The following is a 15,166-nucleotide window of genomic DNA, read 5'->3' on the forward strand; positions in this document are numbered from 1 at the left end:
GCAACAGGGGGAGAATGTGACAACCGGTAATTAACGGCTTCTAGTTACGCGATTAACAAAGGTTTAAGATGATAAGAAACAGTGTTTAAGACACGGATTAAGTAAATTAGGCTACCAGAATGCCTAGGGACGCTTATCCGACGTTACAATGCGAGTACAGTGATTTTGGGGAAATATGCTGAACGATAAACGGAAACGAACTGACACCGTACAGAATACTGACAACGCAAAGAAAAACGAATTTTATACGTATAATTTAAGCATACGGATTTGGTTTTTGCGAATTTATCGTGCTTTTGAATGTCATAAGGCGCAAATATAAACAAAAAAAAAAGAAAAAAACAAAAACAAGTTGTCTTCGCTAGTGAACAATTTGGACAACCAACCAATTAATTTATTCATGCTTTTTAGTTCTTATACTCATTTACACAGAAAGAAAAATCGTTGGATTGGCTTTATCAGCCACTTTCCTAACACATGTTATCCTCATATTTTTTTTAAATATGTGTAGTATTATTACATTAGTTTTTGTCAAGCTACTTGGTCAACAAATTTCTAGACATTTTTTTCATCCCACATAGTAAAAAGAAAAGAAATACATGACAAAAGGCCATCATATTGTTCATGCGTACAAGTAATGTGCATAGTTATTTAAATAATACAAGGGCCATACCAATGTGGTTTCTATTGAAGCATAAAGGCACCTAACCTTATCCTTTGCTGATTCACTCCTAAATACACAAACACCCACCTTTAGCTCCTCTCCAAAAACCCCCAGCTCTGATCTCTCTCTAAATCGAAGAAACCGGCGTCGATTCTCCGGTGAAACCCCACCCTTTTTGCTTCAGTCCAACCACCTGACACCCCCCCCCACACCTGGTAGATTTAATAGAGAAACAGAGAGAGGCCGAGCAGAAGAGGATACGGAAGAAGGAGGGAGAACCGGCGGAGCCGATGCCGTTGTCGACGGCGGCGGTGGTTCCGGTAACTCTCTCTCGAGTCACAGCAGCCGCGGGTCCTCGATAAAACACCGTGTGGCCGACGATTTGGTGGATATCAACAGCAATAGTGGCGGCGGAGGTGACGTCCGGTCACCGTGAACAGTTTCCGGCGACTCTCAGGTTCCCTTGATGACGGATTTGGGTTCGTGAACGGTCCGATTCAGATCAACTTTAGGGTGGTTTGAGTCAGTTTAGTTCAGGTCAACACAGTCGAACCGGGTCAACTCAGCTTCGACTCGGTCAACGGTTCAAAACAGTCGACAGAATGGTTCGGGTTCGCGACTCAGTTCGGTGTCGGGTCAGGCACACGACTCCGATAGTGGTTTGGGTACACGTCGGTCAGTTTTACTCTAGATCAAACAAGTCAGTTTGGTTCGGTCAAAATCAACAGCTCTTGGTTTCGGGTTCGGTCAACTGGTCAACACGGGTCAACACCGATCAACAGAAGTCAAGGATGGTCAACTGGTCATAGAAGACCCGGTAAAGTTTTAACAATGCGTTAAACTTTATATATAGATTCGTTAGACTTTTACTTTACGCGACCGAGCTCGACCCGATTAAACTAGATACTAGCTTACGTTTTGGTATATTTAACGAGATTTTTTTTTATATATAGTGTTTATTGGTTGAATCATTGTTGAATTTTGGCAAAAGACGACGACTTTTATGGTCGGGTTATTCCAAAAACAGAGGAAACTCTGTCCGTTTGCCATAAAAATCCGAAATACGAGACCTAATTCTTATTGTTTAAAACGACACTTATCGAACTTCGAGTTCCTCTTATAAAACAGATATAAATATATATTTATTTTGATGACGTCCTACGATTTACCAAACAAGTTATAAGTTAACGAAACCCGACATTTTTGCAACATAAACATAAGGTTTATAATTACCTCACACAACGATATTCCGAGCACTTTTATACAATTAATATAACATGTATCCCTATTTTAAACATTGTGGATTCGAATATGTAGTTCACACATCGACTTCGTACATTTTTTTATGAAATAAAATATAACGGTTTATATTTATTTTAAACGACGACTTTAAACCCTTGTACACACTAAATGTAGTTTTTATAGTTATTACAAACGTTTAGTATTCGCAAATCTTTTAAAGTAAATATAATTATTTATAACGGTTTAGTAGTCGCTAATTCGTTCTACCTTACAAATTAAATGTAATCGTTTTATTTATTTCAAACGTGATTAGTCCGTATACTTTTGTAAAATAAATATAATGTAATGTTTTATATTTATTCCAAACGTCAACGATTCGAACATAAATATATGTATTTATTTAGTTACGTCTTATGAAAGCTACGACGAGACGTATGTTGACCCATCCACGTACCTCTAATTCTCGATAATCAACACGACTTCATAAGTATATTTATATATATATATATATATATATATATATCCTAAACACTCGGAATCTAAATCGTTTTCGAGACTTAGTTTTATCTCGAATATAAACGGGATCAAATAACCATAGTTGATTATTTCAAACCATAATAAGAACACCTTCGTAGGGTCGTTTTATTAACGACGCGGTAGAGCTCGGACACGTAGTTTAACTACGTTGTTTTATTAGAAAACTTATAAGTATTCCTTCGTAGGAATGTCATAGTTGCACGCTAGCTACTTCACGTTCTTGGAATGACACTACGGAAGCACACTAAGTTAGCTTTATACAGGAATATCAAGGTGAGTTCATAACCCCCACTTTTTACTGTTTTACATTTTTATAAATGTTTTCGGGGGTGGAAAGACATGCAAGTTTTGCAAAAGTAAACAACCTTTCGTTGAACGAAAATTCATATTTCTAAACCATATTGCGAGTGGATTTCAAGGAACTCAAATGGTTTACGAACGGTTTATACTAAACATACCGGTTTTACAAAACAAACGCGTATTTTCACAAACGTGCATGATTTTCATGACTAGTGACAGGAATGTCCTAGTTACTACAACGGGACTGGGTTGTTCTGCGTACGAACAACGAGACAACCCAATGGGTTTATGTCCCCCCTTTTCTTTTGAAATACATATTAACTAGGGTATGATTAAGCTATGGAATGAACTCTTGGATCACGTGCGAATAGGCGCTAACTTAGGCACCATTAATCCTTTTAAGGACCACAGAACAGGGGGTAGATCTATCGGGTACGGGCGAGCCCCACTCACGGTCCTTGTGCGGCCACTTAGAGTGCTTTTGTGTCCCTGTCGAAGTGAATCGACACTTAAATCGTCTACCGGGTTGAGTGCTTCCTATGTCGACACACATATTAATGTCTTAGCTACACATTAATGATCAACATTTTTATAGACGCATTACATACCTAATTATAAACTGAAATTTCAAATGTTTTTAAGATTCATTTGATGTAAGCTCACAAATACATGGATTTACAAACTTTGGTAACGTTTTTCAACTTATACCTAAGTAAGAGGACGCGCTGATCCTGCTTATAAAGGTTCGTTTGGGCTCGGCCCACTCTCTCTCGTGCAATGCACAAAGACTATTGTGGGCTAGACTCACAGTTTTTCATATATCATGCCAAGAAAATAATTTTACTATATTTTCTCAAAAACTTTAAAACCGGTTATCAAAAAGATTTATTTTAAATCTTTTCAAAACAAACTATGAACTCGCTCAACTTTATGTTGATTTTTCGCATGTTCTTTCTCAGGTTGCATTTTCAAAAATATGGAACGGTTGGAATAAGAGAACCCATGGTGATTTGAGTACTTAGCGGGCGTTCACTGTTTAGAAGTCTTAGCTTACTTGCTTCCGCTGTGCAATGAAGATACCGGTCCAGTCACGCCAAGCTCTGATATTTCGGGGTGTGACATATCTAAGGTATGTTGAGTATATGTTGTTGTTCCGGAGTATTTGTCGCGTTAAACTGAGTACGTTTACGCACCAGTTTGCGTATAATTCCCCAGAAAGCGATGTAGAGTTTGAAATCGAACAAGAGTTGATATGTGCAAACGATACACATATTTATACAAGTCCAAAGTATGAAATACAATATTTCATTGGTTTGGCATTTGTTTGATGGTTGAAGTGACACAGGTGTCACACAAGTGCACAATTTACACCGATCACAGGAGTCTCGAGCATATCCTTAAGCAAAAGGATTTGAATATGCGTCAGCGAAGATGGGTTGAACTTTTGAACGATTACGAATGCGCTATTAAGTACCATCCAGGCAAAGCCAATGTTGTGGCTGACGCCCTCAGTCGGAAAGATACTACACCTAGGCGTGTACGAGCCTTGCAGCTTACTATTCAGTCTAGTCTTCCAGCACAGATACGAGATGCTCAGGTAGAAGCATTGAAATCGGAAAACGTCAGGGCAGAAGCCTTACGCGGCTCAAGGCAACGATTAGAACAGAAGGAAGACGGTGCCTACTATGTAACAGGGCGTATTTGGGTCCCACTTTATGGCAGTTTACGAGAGCTTGTGATGGATGAAGCACACAACTCCCGCTACTCGGTACATCCAGGGTCGGATAAAATGTACCACGATCTCAAAACAACATACTGGTGGCCTGGCATGAAAACCCACATCGCGACTTACGTTGGCAAGTGTTTGACATGTGCAAAAGTCAAAGTGGAGTATCAGAAACCAGCGGGCCTACTTCAGTAACCCAAGATACCGCAATGGAAATGGGAAGAAATTTCCATGGATTTTGTTACAGGCCTACCCAGATCCCAGCGTGGGAATGATACTATATGGGTGATCGTGGATCAACTCACCAAGTCTGCACACTTCCTGGCTATAAAAGAAACGGATAAGTTCTCCACTCTCGCAGACGTTTATCTTAAAGAAGTTGTTTCGAGGCACGGGGTGCCCACCTCTATCATTTCGGATCGGGATGCACGATTCACGTCAGAGCTATGGCAAGCGATGCACAAATCTTTTGGCTCACGATTAGACATGAGCACAGCATATCATCCTCAGACGGATGGGCAGTCTGAGCGCACGATCCAGACTCTCGAAGACATGCTTCGGGCATGCGTTATCGACTTCGGCAACAGCTGGGAAAAGCATCTCCATTTGGTGGAATTCTCATACAATAACAGTTATCACACCAGCATACAAGCCGCTCCATTCGAGGCATTGTATGGGCGTAAATGCCGGTCACCTCTCTGTTGGGCAGAGGTGGGGGATAGTCAGATCACGGGTCCAGAGATTGTAGTGGACGCCACGGAAAAGATTGCGCAGATACGACAACGCATGGCGGCAGCACGCGACCGTTAGAAAAGCTACGCGGATAAGCGTAGGAAGCCATTGGAATTTCAGGTCGGGGACCGGGTTTTACTTAAAGTCTCACCCTGGAAGGGTGTAGTTCGTTTTGGCAAACGGGGCAAACTCAATCCGCGGTATGTCGGACCGTTCGAAATTACTGAAAGAATAGGCAAGGTAGTCTTTACTAAACCTACCAGTTGAACTCGGTGCAGTTCACAACGTATTCCACGTGTTGAATCTGAAGAAGTGTCTGTCAGATGAGACCCTCATAGTTCCTTTTAAGGAACTCACTATCGACGAGCGGTTGCAGTTCGTCGAGGAACCAGTTGAAATCACGGACCGGGATGTCAAGGTCCTCAAGAACACTAGAATACCTCTTGTACGAGTTCGTTGGAACTCCCGTCGTGGCCCAGAGTTTACCTGGGAACGAGAAGATCAAATGGAACTCAAGTATCCCCAGTTATTCGGAAACCGTGCAACCACTACTGAGGCTGAAGCTACTACTGCAGAATTTCGGGACGAAATTCCAAATCAACGGGGGGATGATGTGACACCCCAGGAAAACCAGTGAACGATACAACTTACCTAGCTTCCTCAGTAACCGCATGCTAAATTTTGGGACGAAATTTCTTTCTAGTTGAGGATAATGTGACAACTCGAGTTTCCGACTTTCACTTTCGCATTTATTGCACGTTGACTTTGACCGTTTAGTAGTTGACTTGTTTGACTTGTAACCATACATGTTATGTTTTAATGAAACGTGTTATGATTGTGCATATATGTGATTTATTGCTGTTGTAAAATAGAACATGGATTATTATAAAACACTTAGACTGATTCACCATCAAACGACTCGACGAATCAAGTGATTCGCCATGACCCAACTCGACGAAACAAAGCCTGTTTCGCCATCCTGTTTCGTCATCCCAATCTCGACGAAACATATGTGTTTCGCCGAGCCCAGTCTCGCCAAAGCCCATTACGGGCCCAAAACGTTAACTTGTGTATATTATCGTGAAACGACTTCTCTTTCACATCTTTGGCAAATAAGAAAACCCTAGAGCACCCTCTTCTCTGTTGACGGCAAACTTGTGTTCCCGAAGCCTTGAACCGATCAAATTACTATTCCGATCACCGTGGTTAGTGTTTAAATCTTTGTATGAATGGTTGATCTTGCTATCGTTAACTGTTTTTGATTCTAGTTTATTAGGATCAATGTTGAATATTGTCGTGTTCATGGTGGAATTATGAATTCGTATTATGGAATCTATTATTTGGTTACGGTTTTCGTATGTTGGATTAGTTATGATCGGGAACTGCCTTGTGTATATGTTACTAGCGTAATCTGAATGCATACTAGCATGTTTATAGAACTCGTTGGTCTGATGTGTTTTGGGTAACCGGGTTGCGGTATTCGTAGAACTAGGGTACATGCTAGACTTAAGAACCGTGATGATTTTGTATTGATTTGATAATTATTGCTGAATGATTTCTCTATGATCCTTGCATAATGATCTGTGATTGTTGATGATCGATGATAGCATGACGGCTGCTAGAATGATTAGGGTTTCTGTGATATTGTAACTGATGTTAGACGTAACTGAAACTGGTTCACGAAACGGAATTTGTTGGCGAAACAGTTAGGGTGTTTCGCCAAGGGGTAATTGACGAAACAGGATAGTGTTTCGCCAAGGGCAGTCGACGAGACAGAATCCTGTTTCGCCAAAGGGTAGTTGACGAAACAGAGTATGTTTCGCCAATCTGTGTTTCGCCGACTTGAATACTTTGCACAGTAACCTGACTTAACTCTGTTAGAAGTTAACTGGATAGATTAACTGCTGTTAAGTGATATGCATGACTTGTATGATATTGAATACATGTTTGGTACTTCTGTGATTATACCTATACGTGAACAATTTGGATATAAACTGATCATGTACACATGCGTACTCTAGGACTTGATTGATAAACTGTGAGAACATACTTAGCATACCGAGCAAACCAAGGTGAGTTCACACAGCCAATGCATGGGGTTCCCAGGGTGGGAATGGGTTTGGATATTTTACTTGTACCTACCTAGCTTATGAAAACTAGTTATATGGTCCTCGGGTGAGGATGGGGTTATTGATATGAAACGGCTAGACTAGTGATGCTCATAGAACTGATCTTCGCACACACGCCAGGGGTTGGCCGCGATATTATGACTAGTCTTCGCACACATGCCTAGGAAGGCCGCGAACTATACTCTAAACTTCGCATACATGCCAGGGTGGCCGCGATACAAACATACCTAGTCTAGAATACTTGAGAATTTTCCTTAATCTTCGCATACATGCCTAGATGGCCGCGATACGAACTAATACGATACATAACTTAATGAACGAACACAAGGCTTACTATACTATTACAATTACTGAACTATAAACTGTGAACTCGCTCAACTTGTTGTTGACTCTCTGCTGCATGCCTTGCAGGACCTTAGGTACATATGGAGCTTGCACAGGGAGGAGCAGGTCGTTGTGGAGCATGGATCGTGGATGCCATGTTAAAACATTTAAAACATTTGAACTTATGTTATACATTGGGTTTTCATACTTATGCTTCCGCTACACTTTGACACTATAATTATGTTTTGAACACCTATCGTATTGAATGATTGGTTTGCAATTACTTTTACTTGATATTAATTACATGTTCAATATGATTGGTGGCTTGATCCTGGTCAGTCACGCTCCCAAGCGGTGATACTCCGCAGGTGGATTTTGGGGGTGTGACAATATCAGCGTCATGTCATCCGTTTTTAATCCATCATAAAAAACCACTACCCTAAAAGTGTAGACATGACCCAAACCATTATTCTCTTATTTTAATTTATTTTTGTGAAAAGGAAAGGGAGAAATTAAATAAGGATAGGAGGTCCACGATTGTCATGATTTAATCAATACCAACTATGATAGATGAGATGATGAGATAATGTAGTAAATTAGCAATCCATTAATGACCCCATAGCCCACACCCTTTATCCTTATGGAATCTATGCGTTTCCCTATGATTTTTTTTAAGATAATATATCCTGATTTATTGATCACAACAACCTTTGACCTTAAATCTATTTTCATTGAAAAGTTTGGTGTTTGGCTTTTTGGGTCACCTTTCCATGATATGTGTGATAAGGTTGGATCATCTTCCCCACCAATTATCTCACTTTTATTATATAAAATTTATGAAAATTACAAAAAAAATATATATCAATAGTTATTTCTATATACTTATAAAAAGATGTACACTCTGAAATGTTTGTGTTTCCTGCCGCATCGTGCACGCACTTATTGGTCATAACCAAAATCGTTTATCGGTGAGCAATAACTAAATCCTTAACCTAAACCAAACCGAAAACAAACGAAACCGAACCGAAATCAACCAAAAACTGAATTAACTGAAAACCGAATGAACTAAAAACCGGTTATCAATTTTTAGTTCTCTCGTTTAGCTAAAATTAGCTAAACCAAACCGAATCATTAATATTTTCATATATTTCTAGCTTTTATATCTCCAGTTCATATATATCGTATTTTATATCTCCATTTCATATATTTATAATTTCATTTCATGTATTTATACCTCAATTTCATATATTTATAAGAAAAAGTTTCAGTTGAAGTTCAGTTTTTGCTATTAACCGGAATTAAACGAACCAAACAAAAACTGTCAATCTAATCGAATAACCAAAGTGATTAACCGAAAATCGATTGGTTAATAAAATAGACTAATCAATGACTTTGGTTTCTACTTTGGTTTCGACTTCGGTTGAGGATAATAACAGAAACCGACCAAACCATGCACAACACAATAAAATGGGTTACCTGATTACTTCACATTTGATGTATATCTATCACAATGATGCTACAATAAATATTATATAAATAAGAAAACTATTATAAACGAGTATCGCAATGCGATGTGTCGCTCCCGCCGTATTGCGCGGGCATCTTCTAGTTTAGAGAATAACATATTAGATATACACCGTGAGACCACTATACTATAAGTTCTTTGGTATCTAATATCTATAATGCACGAAGGAAGGATTTGTAGGTGGCGAAGAAACATGTTTTGAACCGATAAGCAAATTGTGTGAAAGTTTTATATGCATCAACACATTTGATAAATACAACTCCTTTGGCTTACATGTAAAGAAAGGGATAAGAACTTGTGATCATTTCGTCATAACCCTCTTATTTAAATACAGGATGATCATAATTCACACATTCTGAGTATTTTTTTTCGTAACACTAGATTAGAACCCCGTGTATTACACAGGCTGAATAAATGTGAATTTCTATATTAACTAATAAAATAATATATCTTTATTGATAAATTTTTTAAATTAAAAAGATTTAAATATTATATTAGAATTTTATTTTGATTGTAAATCTAAAGTCTAAAAATAAATAAATAAATAAATATAATCTCTTTATTTTGTAGAAACTACACGATATTGTTTGAACAAACATATGATAATAATATATAGGATATAAATTACGAAAATCAAACTATAATGAATAAACTTGTGTCTTGAGGCCACGTGATTAATACAATTCGTTTAAAACATATTTAAAAGACTATTATCTTTTATCCACATCTATATTTATATTTACTATATAATAAAAGAAACTTGATTTGGGACACATGTCATTTATATCTTTAAAAAACTCCGTGTATTAAACGGGTTGAATTTATATATCAAATAATAAAAAATATATTTTTAAATACCTCATGTATTACACGGGTTGGATAAATGTAATTTTATATAGTAAATGGTAAAAAAGTTGTATCTTAAAAAACCCCGTGTGTTACACGGGTTGAATAAAGGTAATTTTATATAGTAAATAATAAAAATAAAACTTATATCTTTAAAAAACCTCGTGTAATACACGAGTTGAGTTCTGATTAATTTCAGATTTTGATTTCCTGCATTTTCTCTCCTATTAAATAATAATAATTTTTCTCTCCTTAAAATTACATCTTAAGTCATATTCTTATTTTTATAAAATATATTTAAAAAATATATAATATTTTATTTAAAATAAATATATTTATAAAGAGTTAAATATATTTAAAACATATTACTGATTATAAAGAGTCATAGACAATTTAAATATGTTACCTAAATTTGGATGTAAAAGTATAAACGTAAATATTAAAATAAAATCTCTCTATGATACAATAAAACTATAATGTAACATATTCCTATATCTAAGGAAATATATAATAAAAATAATAATTTAATATTAATAGTATATTTTCTAAATAAGTTTTTAATCTATACTATATCTCTACGTATATCTCATAATTATATATATTAAATAGTATATCTCTACGTATATCTCATAAATAATTATTTAATTTTAAATAATTATTTAATTTTAATAGGCTAAAAAATAGATGGCCTCTTTGAGTGACATGTGTCCAAAAAGTGGTTTATTTTATTATATAGTATAGATGTATGTTAAGATAAGAAAATTGGATATTAAGTTAAAACACCCCATTTTAGGGGTGAGCAAAAGGGAAAACCCGACCTGACCCGATCATTACCCGACCCGACCCGATAACCGATCAAACATAAAATACAGAACCGATTCACTACCCTAAATATAGGGTCGGTTCCGGTCCATAGGTCCAAGTCGGGTTTCACCATGAAAAGAACCGAGAACCGACTCGACCCTATTTTATCTGAAAAATTGGAACCGATTTAAATACCTAGGTACTTGCGTTCGGGTCGGGTTGGGTATACTTTCGGTTCGGTTCTCGGTTATTTTCGGTCCGCACCTAAACTTGCTCACCCCTACCCCATTTAATTTAAATACTATAAATTAGTAACTTATATATGCATAATATTGGTGTTGTTCTTATTGCTTAGGAAGTTTTTCAAAAAAAAAAAGATATTTTACTTTTAGTACAAAAGTATTTGATAAAATATATTTAACCTAAAACTATTTGAATTTTTACTTTTAACCCAAAACTTTTCATATTTTGCAATTTAACCTCACGACTTTTTTACTTTCAACTTGGGTCCCCTATACTTTTCATCTTTCACAAATTTTTCGTTTTAAGCTTCGTTCTAAATTTTGAGAGTTAACACAATGCAACACACATGTGTGGTTCAGTGTTTTTACATTTCGTTTTATGCTTCGTTCTAAGTTTTACGAGTTAATACAAAGCAGCATCCGTGTGTGGTTCAATGTTTTTACCCGTCTATTTGTTCCAGTTTGACGGGTTCGTCATAATGTGTGGGTCTTAGATCGACTTAGTTATTATTTTCTATATTTTATGTTTCGGTCTAATTTCTTCGTATTAAGACACCGCAAATTTAGTGTTGGTGGTCGATCTCGTCAGTGTAACATTGATGTTATTTAGCATGGTTTTATACCTTTGGCTCAACGCGAGAGTGCTTAATGCTAGTTTGGTCGATTAGTGAAGTGATAAAATTACAACATCTAAAGAAAGTACAATTGCTGTAACCAGTGAAGTGATAAAATCACAAAGTCTAAAGAATGTCATTTGGTCCATTTGGACGATTATTGAATGTTTTTTTTTTTTTTTGGGAAAATTTATGATAACAATGCTAGTTGAGGGTAGTATGAAAAATTTAATCAATCATATATTCTTTTGCAAAAGTAAATCATTATATATATAGAGTTAAATGTCATTTTAGTCTATGTGGTTTGTGTCATTTTACCAGTTTAGTCTAAAGATTTCATTTTTCTCCTGTGAGTTTAAAAAGGTTTCACCGTTTTCATTTTAGTCCACTGGGTTAACTTCATCCATTTTTTCTGTTAACGAGAAGGGCAATTCGATCATTTTATATGGTTACTAATTGGCGGTTAAAATTAAGCACCTATCTGTTAATGTTATACCAGTTAATAACCAGTTACAGTTAATTAACCGGTTATTTTGCCCCACCTTTAATCTAATCTAATCTAAATCTAAATATTAATAAAAGACTCCAATTAATGCCACATGGCAATCTCTCCTTCAACCTCACAATTTTACTTTTAATTTATTTAAAAATAATTTTATTATCATTATCCTTATCATCGTCCTTATTATTATTAATATTATTATTATTACTATTTACATAATTATCCAATAAATCAATTCCTTCTTTAATTATTTACGATTCGGCCATTATGGCAACATAAATCAACACATGAACTCTTAAAAATTAATGATATTTTAAACTACAAATAATATAAAACACTGTGATTATAATAAAATATATGAATGGCAAATCAACATAATATCAATTATTTATTATCTATTATTAATGATATTATTTATTATTTATATATAGCAAATAATGAAAAGTTTTGGGTTAAAGTTAAAAAAACAAATTATGTAGGGTTAAAATTGCAAAAGTTAAAAACCTTTGAATTAAAAGTAGAAAATCAAGTTTTTTTTAATAAGAGTTAAATGCCATTTTAGTCCCTGTGGTTTGAGTCATTTTGCCAGTTTAGTCCAAATGTTTCATTTTTAACCTGTGGGTCCAAAAAGGTTTCACAGTTGCCATTTTAGTCCACCGGGTTAATTTCATCCATTTTTTCAGTTAACGACAAGGCCAATTCGGTCATTTTATATGGTTGAATTGCCCTTTTAGTTAACAGAATTACATAAAAAATGACCAAATTGGCCTTCTCGTTAACAGAAAAAATGGATGAAGTTAACCAAGTGGACTAAAATGGCAACTGTGAAACCTTTTCGGACCCAGAGGTTAAAAATGAAACCTTTGGACTAAACTGACAAAATGACCCAAACCACAGGGACTAAAATGGCATTTAACTCTTTTAATAAAATAAAACTTTAAAAGACTATTTTGCACTTCATTAAAAGGGAGGAAAAAGATTAAAAAAAAAACTGAATGTTAACTGAAAAATCTAACCAGATTTTGATTTAGAATGAAAATGACAACAAAATTGAAACCACGTGGAAGTAGATTCAAAAGATTTGAGTTTTGGACTAAAATGGAAAAAGTGACCAAACCGTAGGGATCATTTTAGCAGTTTACTCTACTATTTTATAAAAGTTGTTTTGATTTTTATAAAAGTAGTTACACTTTCAACTTTAGGCTTCTATCCTTTTTTACAACCTTAAGTTTTATTATAAAATCTTAGTTTAGTTCATAAAATATTATTTTATAGGATTCACAAAATGTGTTGTTTTTATATGATTATACAGTTTAACACGAATACACATCATTCATATTTGCATTGATATGTCTTCTATATAGACATGATTATACGTTCAACACGAATACACATCACTCATATTTGCATTGATATGTCTTCTATATAGACATGTGGGTTCGTTATTGAAGTCTGACGTTTTAACTACAAGTTTTTGTTATCATTGGTCACATTTGATCCCTCATGTTTTTTTAACCCCTTCACCTTTTAATATGTATCAGTATTGAGAAATAGTGCATATTTTGTCTTTTGTGGATGTTTCCTTTGTGTTTATGTATATTTTTTTTTCTTTTTCATTTGGTGAACTTTAATGTTTTTCATTTTACCCGTAGTTAATTGAGTTTAATTTTTTTATTAGTTTTTGTTTTGGGCTTTTTTTCCCGGATACGGTCGCTATTTAGCACGGTGTTTAGTGGTCACATTTGATCCCTCAAGTTTTTTTTAGTCCTCGATTTTTATATGTGTCAGTATAAATTCGACTTTATCTACGTTTTCACGTCACGTAAGCCGCTTTATGTTAGAAATTCGTATTTTAATATCATTTTGATCTTCGTTCGGTTGCTACTCGGCTGGTAGCACGGTTTTACATCACCTCCCTGCAATGCGGGGGCTAAAGACTAGTAATATTTATCTAACATATAATAAAAGACTACAAACAATGTCACATAGCATTTTTTCCTTCAACCTCACAACTTTTATTTATTATTATTTTTTTCCAAATTATATATAAAAATTTAGTATTTAATACATTATCTTTATCTCTATTATAATTAATAATTTCAAATAATATCATGTGCCACAACAAAATAATTCTCTCATATTAATCTTTTAAATTAGTTTTAGTTTAAATATTAAATCTTAATTCATATAATATACGAATATAATAAAAGCTACGATCAATACACTTAATAAAAGAATATATGGTTTAAATAAAGATAATAGAAAAAATATATAATATACCCTAATGAACAAAACTCTCTTCCGTGTTAATATATATTTTGTTGTTTTGAGGAATATCACTTCCAGTACCTACGAAAATGTTTTAAACTATGTATATATTAATGCTAGACAACTAATTCATACTTTTGACTTTATTGACCAGGAGTACTTATCTTAATAGAAAAGGGGTACTTGTCTTAAACGTTAATACGAAAAATTGATGCACGTTCAACTTTTGTTTAAGTTATATAATTTTTAACGCTATATTTGATATATAAAAATAGGGACACATATTCTTAATTTTTTGTTTATTCATCTAAAACGTATACTCATTTAACTTACATGCGGATCCTTATACCCGTTTCAAATTTACTCGATTTCATTTTCGATATTACACTTAATACATTTTTTATTTCGTTTTCGTCAACCTTGCACGTTTTCATTATTTAAACTTATTTTTATAATAAATTTTAATTCATTGTTATTTTGTTTATATTTTTCTAAATTATGTATTAAAGAATGGTGATTCTTATTTTCCTCTTTTGCATTTAATAATCCCATATATTTAAACTTACAAAAATAAAATCAGGTTTTACGATTATTTAATTATTTCATTACTTTATTTTTTAACGATTAAAAAATATTAAGAAGTTTCTGAAAGAATTGAAGAGTGTATCAAGAGTTGTTAAGCACTTAGAAGTGTGTTTTGTATTGATTACT

General features: G+C 34.7%; 1 long non-coding RNA gene across 1 annotated transcript; it reads left to right on the plus strand.

Annotated features, from left to right (window-relative positions):
• Positions 1–671: 671 nt before the first annotated feature.
• LOC118483374 lies at positions 672–3,838 on the plus strand. Its single transcript, XR_004870578.1, has 3 exons — positions 672–1,481; positions 2,629–2,716; positions 3,703–3,838. It is a non-coding gene; the product is annotated as an uncharacterized LOC118483374 (long non-coding RNA).
• Positions 3,839–15,166: the final 11,328 nt, after the last annotated feature.

The sequence above is a fragment of the Helianthus annuus genome, chromosome 2 (genome assembly GCF_002127325.2).
Source record: "Helianthus annuus cultivar XRQ/B chromosome 2, HanXRQr2.0-SUNRISE, whole genome shotgun sequence".
NCBI classification, from domain to species: domain Eukaryota; kingdom Viridiplantae; phylum Streptophyta; class Magnoliopsida; order Asterales; family Asteraceae; genus Helianthus; species Helianthus annuus.